This window comes from Carlito syrichta, unplaced genomic scaffold (assembly GCF_000164805.1).
Source record: "Carlito syrichta isolate Samal-C Ts95f unplaced genomic scaffold, Tarsius_syrichta-2.0.1 Scaffold308016, whole genome shotgun sequence".
Classification (NCBI taxonomy): domain Eukaryota; kingdom Metazoa; phylum Chordata; class Mammalia; order Primates; family Tarsiidae; genus Carlito; species Carlito syrichta.
Genome location: NW_007252112.1, coordinates 293,825 through 305,357, shown reverse-complemented (window position 1 = coordinate 305,357; position 11,533 = coordinate 293,825). Strand labels below are relative to the sequence as shown.

The 11,533-nt window shown below is 41.8% G+C and overlaps 1 protein-coding gene and 1 long non-coding RNA gene across 6 annotated transcripts in view; one reads left to right on the top strand and one right to left on the bottom strand.

Annotated features, from left to right (window-relative positions):
• Positions 1 to 691, bottom strand: part of LOC110596254 — a 2,145-nt gene extending 1,454 nt beyond the window's left edge. Inside the window, exon 1 of the long non-coding RNA XR_002482352.1 lies at positions 544 to 691. This is a non-coding gene — a long non-coding RNA (uncharacterized LOC110596254). The remainder of the gene's footprint in view (positions 1 to 543) is intronic.
• Positions 7 to 11,533, top strand: part of STAG2 (stromal antigen 2) — a 154,715-nt gene continuing 143,188 nt past the window's right edge. For 2 of the 5 annotated variants that reach the window (XM_021715917.1, XM_021715919.1), the window contains exon 1: positions 1,061 to 1,211. The gene's annotated coding sequence lies outside the window, so the exon portion shown is untranslated. Of the gene's footprint in view, positions 227 to 661; positions 786 to 1,060; positions 1,212 to 11,533 lie in introns of those variants that run through there. The other 3 variants (XM_021715918.1, XM_021715916.1, XM_021715915.1) reach the window with 3 other exon arrangements.

Sequence of the window (11,533 nt, the reverse complement as noted above, 5' to 3'; positions counted from 1 at the left end):
AAAAAAAACCCGCCGGATCCGACCGCCACTTTCAAAACCCCCCACCGCTCTAGAACCGCGGGAGCTTCCGTCCCTGAGTAGAATTCGAGGGTGTAAAGAAGAGGAAGGGGGAAAAAAATCTTGTACCAGCCCAGGGGTGAAGAAGCCCCCGGCCTGAGAAAGAAGGAAGGAGGAGTGGGGGAGGCGAACAGTCTCGTTGCTGCCTCTGTGTACGCTGAGGGGGGAGGTAAGTTATAAAATGGCGGAGGCGAAGCTTCTAGAAGTTTGGAGGGGCACCCGGAGGGCGCGGGGCCCACCGTGAGGTGTGTATGGTTGAAACAGGGCGAGAGAGAGGAGTTGGGAGGGAAAGAGGTTGGGCACTCTGTTGCCATTTAATTTCCCCTCCGCTCCTTCCCCCCCGTGGGGGGCCGCCATGGAGCGGTGGCCCAGTCCAGGCGGGGAGAACCTTCGCCCCGAGTCACCCCCGGCCCTCCTTTCTCCCTTGTCCCCCCCAGTCGCTACCCCAACACTTCCGAGGAACTTCCAGCCCCCCTTCCTGCCTACCTCCTACTCTTAGAGTGGCTTTCTAGCGCAGGACTCTTCTTTTCGAGTCCCCTCGCTGAAGATTTTCTCTTCCTTCCCTCGCCCAACTCTCCCTCGGGGCCTCTACGGAGACCCCCCCATGGGTGGCCCAAAATGGAGAACGCGGAGCAGCGCAAGATGGAGGCTCCGCTTCTCTGTGTAGCGTTCGATTTAGGTTCCTTTTCTCCGGCAGGCTCTTAAGCCGAGGAGAGCCCAAATTGGAGGTGGGGTGGGGTGCGAGCCGTAGTCGGGGGAGGAAAGCCGGGGAGGCCGTGGTTGGGGTGGGGGAGAGCGCGGTATCGTGGTGAGGGGAAGGCAGAGAGCAAAATGGTGGTGCTGGGAACCTGGGGGGGAGGGGAGAGAGAGGAGGCTCAGTTGTGTATATTTGGGCCTCGGACCGAGGGAGGCGAGGGAAAATCTACTCTGATCACACCCCTCCCTCGTGCCCCCTCCCTTCTCCCTTCCCCTCCTTCCTTTCCTCCCTCCCTCCCCTCCCTCCCTCTCTTCCTCCCTTCCTAGAGAGGGAACAACATTCATGTGACGGGCCCCTCTGCTTCTCCCCCGCCCCATCATCTCCAGCGCGTGGTGGGGGAACTGCTTGGGAAAGCGATTGGCATCGATCTCGCCATCCCTTCCGAGGCCCGACTTCGGTCAGTTTTCTCAGGGCAACAATTTTATAAATAGGTTGGGGTCTGGCGGTGTTGGCCCCTGCGCGCAGACCTTGCCCCGAAGGGGGCCCTGCCTGGCTGGCATGGGCGGAGGGGGGAAGGGCGGGAGTGGAAGGCTGTTTGTTGGGGGGTTTTGGCGCCACTTTTGTTTTAGTTTTAGTGCTGCTTTTCCTTCCCACCCCCACCCGCACTGTCTTTCTCAAGGCACGAACTGAGCTGATCCTTGCCCCAGGTAGGCAGCCTCTGCTTTTTCCCTCCACACTTTTATTCTTGCTTGGGGTCGACTTTCTTTTTTCTCTGTCACGTATCCGGAGATCTGTGGTCGGCGATTTTAAGACGAAAAGGGTCGGATGGGCCATGGAGAGAGAAGGTGTGGGAAACAGCATCAAGTAGTTCCGCAAAACTTTGAGCCCCGTTCCCATTTTCTTCTGGCCTAGTATCGTAAACGTATTGTTGATTTCGGCCTTTTTCCCCCCGTCGCGAGAATGTCTTGTTTTGCCTTTAGTTTTTTTAGAAGCCGCTGTACTTTCGACATTTAGTTTCCGCTCCCCGATGGTGTGTATGTCATTTTATTTTCAATCCTAAACTGTAATGGGTTTTCGTGCGATTTTTCGTGCTTCAGTGTTCGGCTTAAATTTTTAATATTGCATTAGTAGTTTCATCCGGTTTGTGAGACTTTCTCTTCCGTGGCCTAGAATGTTTTTTATGTTGTTGCCTACCATCGCCTCCCCCCTCTCGCTCCCTGCTTCTTTCTCTTGGATGTAGTTTCAAAATTGAGGGTCATGGTGTTTGGTTAAATGGTTATTTACAGTTTACATGATATATCCACTAGAAACTTTTGATCTGCAGGGCTAGGTTTGAGTAAACGAGAAGCTTGTGTTGGTTTGCAGTGGTTCCTTAAAATGCGCGGGCCGCCCCCCCATCCCCCCCCGTAAAGCCCCATCTTCCCTTCACATTGGAGTGTAAATTCCATACCCCTTTTCTCCCACGGACCGCCGTATTTCACAGCAGCCACACCCAGTATTTGTCTCTGTGGATTGGACTCATTATCAGCTTAATTTAGTGACTCTTAAACCACCATGATGGGACTTGCTTAAGCACGAAGCTTCTTTTCCTGTTTAGTCCTAGTGGTTAGTGTCGAAAGAGGAATAATCGGGGATTCTTGATGAAACCTGGTGCGGTCCAACCTCTGCCTTTTTTCTGTTGTCTTTTTTCCTACTCCGGGCTGTTGGCGGTGTCAGCGCCGCTGCTGGGGGCGGGGGTGGAGGGGAGAAAGAGTCGGGTTACCGAAGTGCGTCATTGCTGGCTCTAGCAGGCCCTGCTCGGGAGCTGCTGGTGTTTGTTACTGTCCTCGCAGCACTTTCCTGCCAACCTTCTCTCTCTGCGTATTGGTTAGGAGCACAAGCAGGAGGCGGTCTCCTAATTCTGTCTGTAGCCTAGCGCGTTGCGTTGAAGGGTATATGTGAACTTATTTTTTAAAAAGGCCCTGGAAGTAGGTAGTTTCTGTCTAACGACATACAATTCAAGCAGTTTAGATTTGCTTTCATATACTTCCCAATGAACAGTGGGGTTAATTTTGAACATTTTAAACCACTTATGTTAAAATGTCTGGTTTTCTTTCTACATTGATATCAATCTATAATTACGGATTAGAAGGATAAGTTTAAGATATAAGTGTTCAGTGGTTTTTCAAGTGGTTGCATTGCAGTTTTATGACACATTATGTTAAAATAGACTGGTTTTCTTCATCTTGAGTTAGGGTGCTATGCGAATGCAAGCTAATTGCAGTTAAGTTCATCACATATTCCTATTCTTTTAGATGATCATTTCAAATTTGTCCTTTGGTGTTATGAACTTCATTAAAATTCGTCAAGATCGTTATTTCTTTGTGTTTAACTGAATTCTTAATGAAATTTGTCACCTATCAGGGAGTTGTGTAGGGTGGCTGTACAGCTGCATTGTTGCATTTAAAAAGTTTTTTTACTTGCTAGTTTTTGATAATTTTGCTATCTTTTGAGTTTTTTCTCAGTCTACTTACTGAGCATAGTGTATCTTCCTCTTCATTCTTTTTGAAGATAATAATGGGGAGAGGGAGGGGTAGGAGGTCGAGATGAAATAGAAGTGGCCTTGAGTTGATTACTGTGTTGGATGAGTACAGGAGAGCCCATTGTTATTACGAATCTTTCTACTTTTGTGTGTACTTGAAAATTTCCATAGTTAAGGAGAAAAATTTTTGAAGAAAAATTTCCAAATTGTCTTATAATCTTGAGGCAATAGTTTAATTTTATATTTACATGTCAGAATTACTTGTGTGGGCAAGTTAGCCTTGTGAATAAGTAATTACACAATGTCTGGTAAAACTTTCAAAAAAATTTAAACCAAACCTGTATAGAACAAGCCACATAAGTGCTTATAAATTGATTGAACTTTAAATATTTGTGACTTATTCTGAATATGCTCTACTTTTCACAGTTTCCTTTTTAATTCTTTGAAAATAGGAAAATTCCTTCTGCAACATTTAAAAGTTCTGCTTGGTGTCTATTTCATCAAGTTGGAGTTACAGTGAGTCAGTATGAAAGGGATTTACTATTAATAGGAGGGGCTTTGGCAGTTGCAGTAAGCGACAGTGGAAGCGATTGGGGTGCCTTAGGGAGCATTCCTGGTAGGAGTATGGAGGTAGCTGAATTCAGTTTCAGAATTTGGTGTTTAATGACTGTGTGGAGAAACAGATTGGAAAAGAATGTACTTATTAGCTATTCCTTACCCCTGTGAAATTACTATAGTATTCTAAGGTATCGGAGACTGGCCAGGAGAAGGTGGAGTGGGCTCTTTTTTTAAACTGATATGAAAATAAATAATTTAAGCAACCTTAAAATGATTTAAGTCGTTCCTCCCTTAATGGTCTGGTGCTATAACTAGTTAATAGTTGATATGTAAAATATTTCAGTATTTTCTGTTAACATTCTGACCATAAGTGGCAAAAGTGCATTGCAGTTAAAACTCCTTGTTTTCTTAATTAGTGTATTCGTGAACTGCTCCTCAATTCTGTTAGGGTAAATGCCTTATTTTTTGCAATTTTGTGTTGTTTGGTGTCAGGTTTATTTTTTTCCCCTTAGATGTATCTGTCACAGTTCTGAAGGAAATTCAAAATAATGGATATGTAACTAATGCAAAATCCGACCCCAGATGTTTTATAACTGTTAACATTGGTTTGGTTATATGTTTTATATCAACATTTTAGCTTTAGAAGAATCTTAAGGGCAGATATTACATATGTCACATTTTTATTTACATGCAAATTTTCTTAAGTAGATGATGAGGATTATGGCATCAGATTTATTTTATTGTGGTGAGGCAATAGCTAAACTACTAAACTAACACATTATGAGTTTGGCAACTTTCAAGTTTATGTAGTTAGGATTTTTTAAAACCCAAACACTGGAATAAGATTTTAATTTTCTTTTTCATTGTTTTTACATTTCTTTTTCATTGTTTTCTTTTTTGATCTTACTAACTCCTGTGGTCACCTGAGGACCTTTGGATTAAAATGGATGGGATGGGGTTGAGGGTCAGGCTCAAGCTCAAATCTGTTCCTTTGGGAATAAAGAGTTAGTTGTGAAAAGATGCCATGGACAGTTTGGTAATGCTTAATATTCTGCATGTTTAATTGATACCACCCACAGTCATATGTGGAAAAGTATTTAGCAGTAAAGAGCATAGTTTTGCTTTGGGTTCTTCCATATAATAGATGGATCAGGTTTTTGATGCTGCAAGTTAGCTTTTGAACTTAAAATTAACATTAAATTAAAGTTTACGGTTTACTGTATGGTGGAGCATTGTTTTGGGAGTTGGGGAGGATAGCAAAGGAAAGGGGTTAGTCACAGTGATGGGGCATCAGTGTATACAGGAATGTGATTAATTGTTGGAGAGTAAAGATACAGTCTTCTAAAAGTTCTTTGCTTTTTTCTTTTGTAATTTTCTACTTTTGATATATGTTAAGGACTTTTGTTTGTGGCTCAGTACTGTCTCTGTATAATAATTATTTTATCTCTAAGTATTATAAATGGTGGTTATTGCATTTTCTGTTTGGCAAAGATGTGAGAAAGCACATTGTCAGTTTGATTTTTAAGTATCCTGAGTTGCCTGCTTTGCATTTAATTTAACCAAATTTTGTATTTCTGCAATGTAATTGGTGATGCTTGGTGGAGTCTGCTTTTTGTGTATGTGCATTTAAAAAATCTACATGTCTTTGGCAGCAGTAGTGATCAGCTACCTGAATTGTGTTTTTAATGTATGCTTGTTATACGACTTTGATAGTGATCAGTAAGACTTTATATATGATTGTTGTAGTAAGTCGAGAGATGATAATTGAAATTGTTTTACACTCCTCCCCCAAAGAAAGAGTGAATAATGTCGATGATCTGTTCTTCTTTATTACAGTCATGTGTCACTTAATGACAGGCATACATTATGAAAAATGCATCTTAAGGTGGTTTTGTGTAGCTTGTATTTGCACAAACCTAGATGGAATAGCCTACTACACACCTAGACTGTGTGGTATAGCCTATTGCTTCTAGACTGCAAACCTGTATAGCATGTTACTGTATTGAATACTGCAGGCAGTTGTAACACAGTGGTGTATCTAAACAGTAAAAAGTATAGTAAAAACACAGTATAAAAGATTTTTAAAAATAGCACACCTGTATAAAGCAGCTCCATTATATTCTTATGGGACCACTGTTGTATATGTAGTTTGTTGTTGACCAAAGCATCATTTATAGGGCACATGACTGTATTTTAATTGGAAAATACATGAGTAGGCTTGATGAGACAAACTAGGGAGATTTCTGTAAGCTTTGGATAACAGTGGGCAATTCAAAGGTAAAATTCCTTTATAAAAAATAAGTTGTGGCCAGGTGCAGTGGCTCACACCTGTAATCCCAGCACTTTTGGAGGCAAAGGTAGAAGGATTGCTTGAGCCCAGGAGTTTGAGACTAGCCTGACAACATAGTGAGACTTCATCTCTACAAACAAAAAATAATTATTTGGAGGTGGTAGCATGTGCCTGTAGTCCAGCTACTCCAGAGGCTGAGGCGGGAGGATGGCCTGGGCCCAGGAGGTTGAGGTTTCAGTGAGCTATTATCCTGCTACTGCATTACAGCCTGGGTAACAGTGTGAGACCCTGACTCAAAAAAAATTAATTGTTTAAATTCTGTTGAACATCATTTTTGGGGAGAAAGTCCTGTTTACAGTTTTGTAAGAATAACACTTGTCATAGGGTTTGACCTGTAGATTTTGAATCCTAAGATATTCTAAGAAACTTGATTTAACTGCCATTTGAGTTCCTTTTGGATGCCAGTAACTGTGTTTTAATTTTCCGTGTAATATTTTTTTTTTTTTGAGTTGGAGTCTGTCACCCAGGCTGGAGTGCGGTGGCACACTCACCACCACTGCAGTCTTGACCTGCTGGGCTCAGGCGATCCTTCTGCCTCAGTCTGCCCCAGCCTTTCAAGTAGCTGGAACCACAGGTACGCACCACCACATCGAGCTAATTTTTTTATTTATTGTAAAGATGAGGTCTCGCCCAGATGCCCAGGCTGGTCTGGAACCCCTGGACTCAGGCAGTCCTCTCGCCTCTACCTACCAAAGTGTTGGGATTACAGGCTGAGCCACCACGCCCGGCCCTGTGTAATCATCTTAACCACTTGGCAAGATAGGTCGTCCTTATCATTTTACAGATGGGGAAATTGAGGCTCTGAGATTGTAAATGACTTGTCCCAAGTCACATAATAATTGATGACTTTGGATTTACACCCTGATTAGCCTGGCTCCAAAACCTTTTTGTTATTGTTAAGCTCAGTTGTTTCCCTTACCTAGTTTAGGTCTTGGGCTATCAGAAAGCCTGCATTATTATTTTATTTTTCATGTATGGTGAAAGGTAAATGTAAATTTTTACTCAGGGTCAGATGAGTTGCTGCTGAATTAGAGGTCTGTAATTGTCTTTTATACTAATAGTAGAAATAGTTGAAATAAATCTGAGCATTGGTTTTGTTTGAGTATGCTCATTAAAGTTTGTGGGATAATATGTTGAATTGTATTCTTGATTATTTTTTGGGAGGGGTCATGCTATATGGGATATGGAGTGGTTTCACAGATTTTTAAAAATTTTATGTCATTTATGCTCTATCCAAAATGGAGGTTAAATGTGTCTGAGAATAATTCCCCAGTCCTTTGGCTTCGTTGAGTGGTTAGATTTGCAGTAAAAATTTAAGCCAATCTTTTAATAATTCATTGCTCTGGTTCTTTAGGGTTTTTTTTCTGTATTTAATTGTACTTTAAAAAATTATCCTTTCTGTTAATATCTCTTCTGTTTGCTTCTGCTTTCTATTTTAGTTCATCTTTCACTATGAAATTTTCTTATTTTTATCAGGTGGTTAATAGTTAATACCAGGGCCCCAGGTTATTAGGTTCATCAGTGATCAGTATCTTCTTCTCAGTTTTCTCTTTTCCTACTTTTTCTAAACTATAACCAGAATTTTGTTATCTGAATAAATTCTGGATGTTGTTCTGACCTAAGATAAATTAGTGTAAGTTATATAAAGCAGAATATATATATATATATAAGTGCTTTTCATAGCCATGAATCAAATTTATATATCTTATGTTGATCAGAACGTTCTCTTAACCTTCATCCTATAGGAAATACTTCTTCCAGGGGATGAACAGCAGTCTTTTACCTAGACTGTTCAATATTAAGTCTTTTCATCCATATTTTCTCCTTTGTATTTTAAGAATTCCAAGAAATGGTGTTCCATGACAGGATTACTCCCGAAGGCATCCATTGTATATAATGAATGTTTCTCTTCTGCACACCTAGAAAGATACTAGTTAGGTACCCTTCTTGGGAGAATTCAGGGAATAGTCACTCAAATCATTTTTTGAGTTCTATAGTTAACATGAGGAACCTTGGTTGAGAAAGGCTGGTAGAATATTAAGGGAATTGGTTTGGCACTAAGCAGGTTTTACTTTTCACAGTCACTTTCCTGCTAGTAACCCTAATATAGCTCTATTAAAATTTATGTATGATAAAATATGAATGCAGTTGATGATATTGCCATCTATGTGGGATAAATTGGTTAGTGTTGATTTCAGGCAGTTAGTGCTGCTTAGTTGTTTTAAAGAGTTGAATGTGGGAAGTTAAATGTATAATTTTATTTGTAAAAAAGGAATATTGTGGGGGCACCGTTCATTATACAATTTAAAACCTTTTATAAAAAAGCCCCCAAAAAAGTCACTAACAGTGACTAACATTAACACTAGCTAATACTAACTGAACTCTTACTGTATACTATATACCAGACACTCTTACACATAAATTATTCTTTATGTGTATTAGCTTGTTTAATTTTCATAACCCCATAAGTTAGGATGACCATATGATTTATCGTTCAAATCAGGTTACTTTTGAGAGTGAAAGGAGAAGCTAACCGGATGGCATGCTGGGATCATAGCACAAATAGGACTGTTCCAGAGAAATTAGGATGTATGATAACCCTAGTAGATACTCCCTTCTTCAGAAGAGGAAACCGAAGCATAGGGAGGGCCAAGTAACTTGCCCAATTAGTAAGTGGTAAGAAAGGATTCAAAACCCTTGTAGAGACTTCTGTGGGCATGAAAGTGATTTAAATTACTTTAAGCTGGCCGTATTCTGAGAGTTTGTTTATTTTTACTCTTTAGGGGAAGTTTTTTTTGGTGTAGGATCAATAGTAAAAGACAAGATAGTGTTTTTAGAATCCAGGAGAATTTCCAGTTGACTTTTTCAAGTGATTGTTAGACTGGGGTGACTGTATGTCTTAATGTTGAAAAAAGTAACTTCAACAGTGCTCGGTGGCTCAGCCTGTAATCCCAGGCCTTTGGGAGGATGAGGTGAGTGGATTGCCTGAGCCCGTGGGTTTGAGACCCACCTGGGCAACTTGGCGAGACCTCATCTCTACAATAAATCAAAAAATTAGCTGGGCGTGGTATCACGCGCCTGTAGTTCCAGCTACTCAGAAGGCTGAAGGTGGAAGGATCGCCGGAGCCCAGCAGGTCTAGGCTGCGGTCGCCGGGAGTGACCACTGCACTCCAGTCTGGGCGACAGAGTGAGACTCCAACTCAAAAAAAGAAAAGAAAAAAAAAAGAAAGAGAAAAGTAACTTCCCTGAAGGTCACCTAAGTTAAATCAAATAAACAAGAACAACAACAGCAAAACCCAACTCACATAACTACATTTGTTTTCCTTACATGTTATTCAGGCTTCATTCAACATTTTCTTTTTTTTGAGTTGAAGTCTCACTCCATCGCCCAGACTGGAATACAGTGGCACGCTCCCGGCCACCGCACCCTCAACCTGCTGGGCTCCGGCGATCCTTCCGCCTCAGCCTTCCAAGTAGCTGGAAATACAGGTGCGCGTTACCACACCCAGCTAATTTTTGATTTATTGTAGAGATGAGGTCTCAACAAGTTGCCCGGGCAGCTCTTGAACCCGTGGGCTCAGGCAATCCACTCACTTCAGCCTCACGAAGCGCTGGGATTACAGGCTGAGCCACTGAGCCCGGCCCATTCACCATTTTCTTAGGCGAAAATGTGAATTGTATATTTCATGGGAGAGGCTTCTGTGGAAATTTTTTTCTGAGAAGACAGTTGAAAGAAGATAATTTTGTCACCAGGGAGAAATGTTATTAGAAAAGAAAGAAAAAGTTCCGGTTTATAGACTTCTCTTAAGTTAAACTGATTCTGTAACACAATTTGAGAGTTGAGTCTTGTAGAGATTGATGTGTCATTTCATAAATTAATAGTTCTCTTATTTATGATGGTTTTTATCGTTACTTTGTATCTCTAGCCTGTTTGTGTTTGTGATACCGTTCTTTCCCCCAACAAAAAATTACTGAAAATGAATTCAAATGTGGGCATACTATATTGTTAAACTAACTTTTTTTATTCCTGTGAGTGGGGGTGAGTGTTAATGATCTGATCTTAAGGGCACTTCCAGTTTTGTTTTCATTCTTGGCTATTTTAATATTTAATTGAAGCCAGTTGCGGTGGCTCAAGCCTGTAATCCCAGCATTTTGGGAGGCAGAGGTGAGAGGATTGCCTGAGCCCATGAATTCAAGACCAGCCTGGGCAACATGGTGAGACCTCTTCTCAACAATAAATCAAAAAATTAGCCAGGTGTGTTGGCCTGTGCCTGTAGTTCCAGCTACTTTGGAAAGCGGAAGTGGAAGGGTCACCTGAGCCCAGCAGGTCGAGGATGCAGTGGCTGTGAGCATGCCACTGCACACTAGCCTGGGTGACAGAGTGAGACTCCGACTCAAAAAATGTATATATTTAATTGAATTATTTGTGTTTTCCCCTTTGTTTACTTTTGGAGGTCTTGTTGGGTGTCACTAACTTATAAACATGATGGAGATGTCATTAAGTAGATCCATTCTATTTTTTATTCTTTTTATTTTATTTTATTTTTTAGAGACAGCGTCTCATTTTGTTGCCCAGGCTGGAGTTCAATGATCATAGCTCACTGCAGCCTCAAACTCCTGGGTTCAAGTGATCCTCCTGCCTCAGCCTCCCAAACAGCTAGGACTACAGGCATGTGTCACTATGTATGGCTAATTTTTATTTTTTTAGAGACAGGGCCTTGCTGTGTTGCCCAGGTTGATCTTGAACTTCTGAACTCAAGTAATCCTCTTGCCTCAGCCTCCTGAGTTGCTGTAATTGCAGATATGAGTCATTGTGTCCTCTGCCTTCAATTTTTTTTTGAGTTGGAGTCTCACTCTGTCACCCAAGCTGCAGTGTAGTGGCATGCTCCTGGCCACCACAGCCTCGACCTGCTGGGCTCAGGCGATCCTTCCACCTTAGCCTTCCAAGTAGCTAGAGCCACAGGCACGCACCACCGTGCCTGGCTAACTTTTTGATTCATTGTAGAGATGAGATTTCACCATGTTGCCCAGGCTGGTCTTGAACCCGCGGGCTCAGGCATTCCTCTCATCTTGGCCTCCCAAAGTGCTGGGATTATAGGCTTGAGCCACTGTGTTTGGCCTAACTTTTTTTTTTTTTTTTTTGAATTGTACCCTCACTCTGTCACCCAGGCTGGAACGCAGTGGCACACTCATGGCCACCACAGCCACGACCTGCTGGGCTCAGGCCATCCTTCCACCTCAGCCTTTCAAGTAACTGGAACTACAGGCATGTAGCACCACGCTTGGCTATTTTTTTTTTTTTTTTTTTTTTTGAGTTGGAATCTCACTCTGTCGCCCAAACTGGAATGGA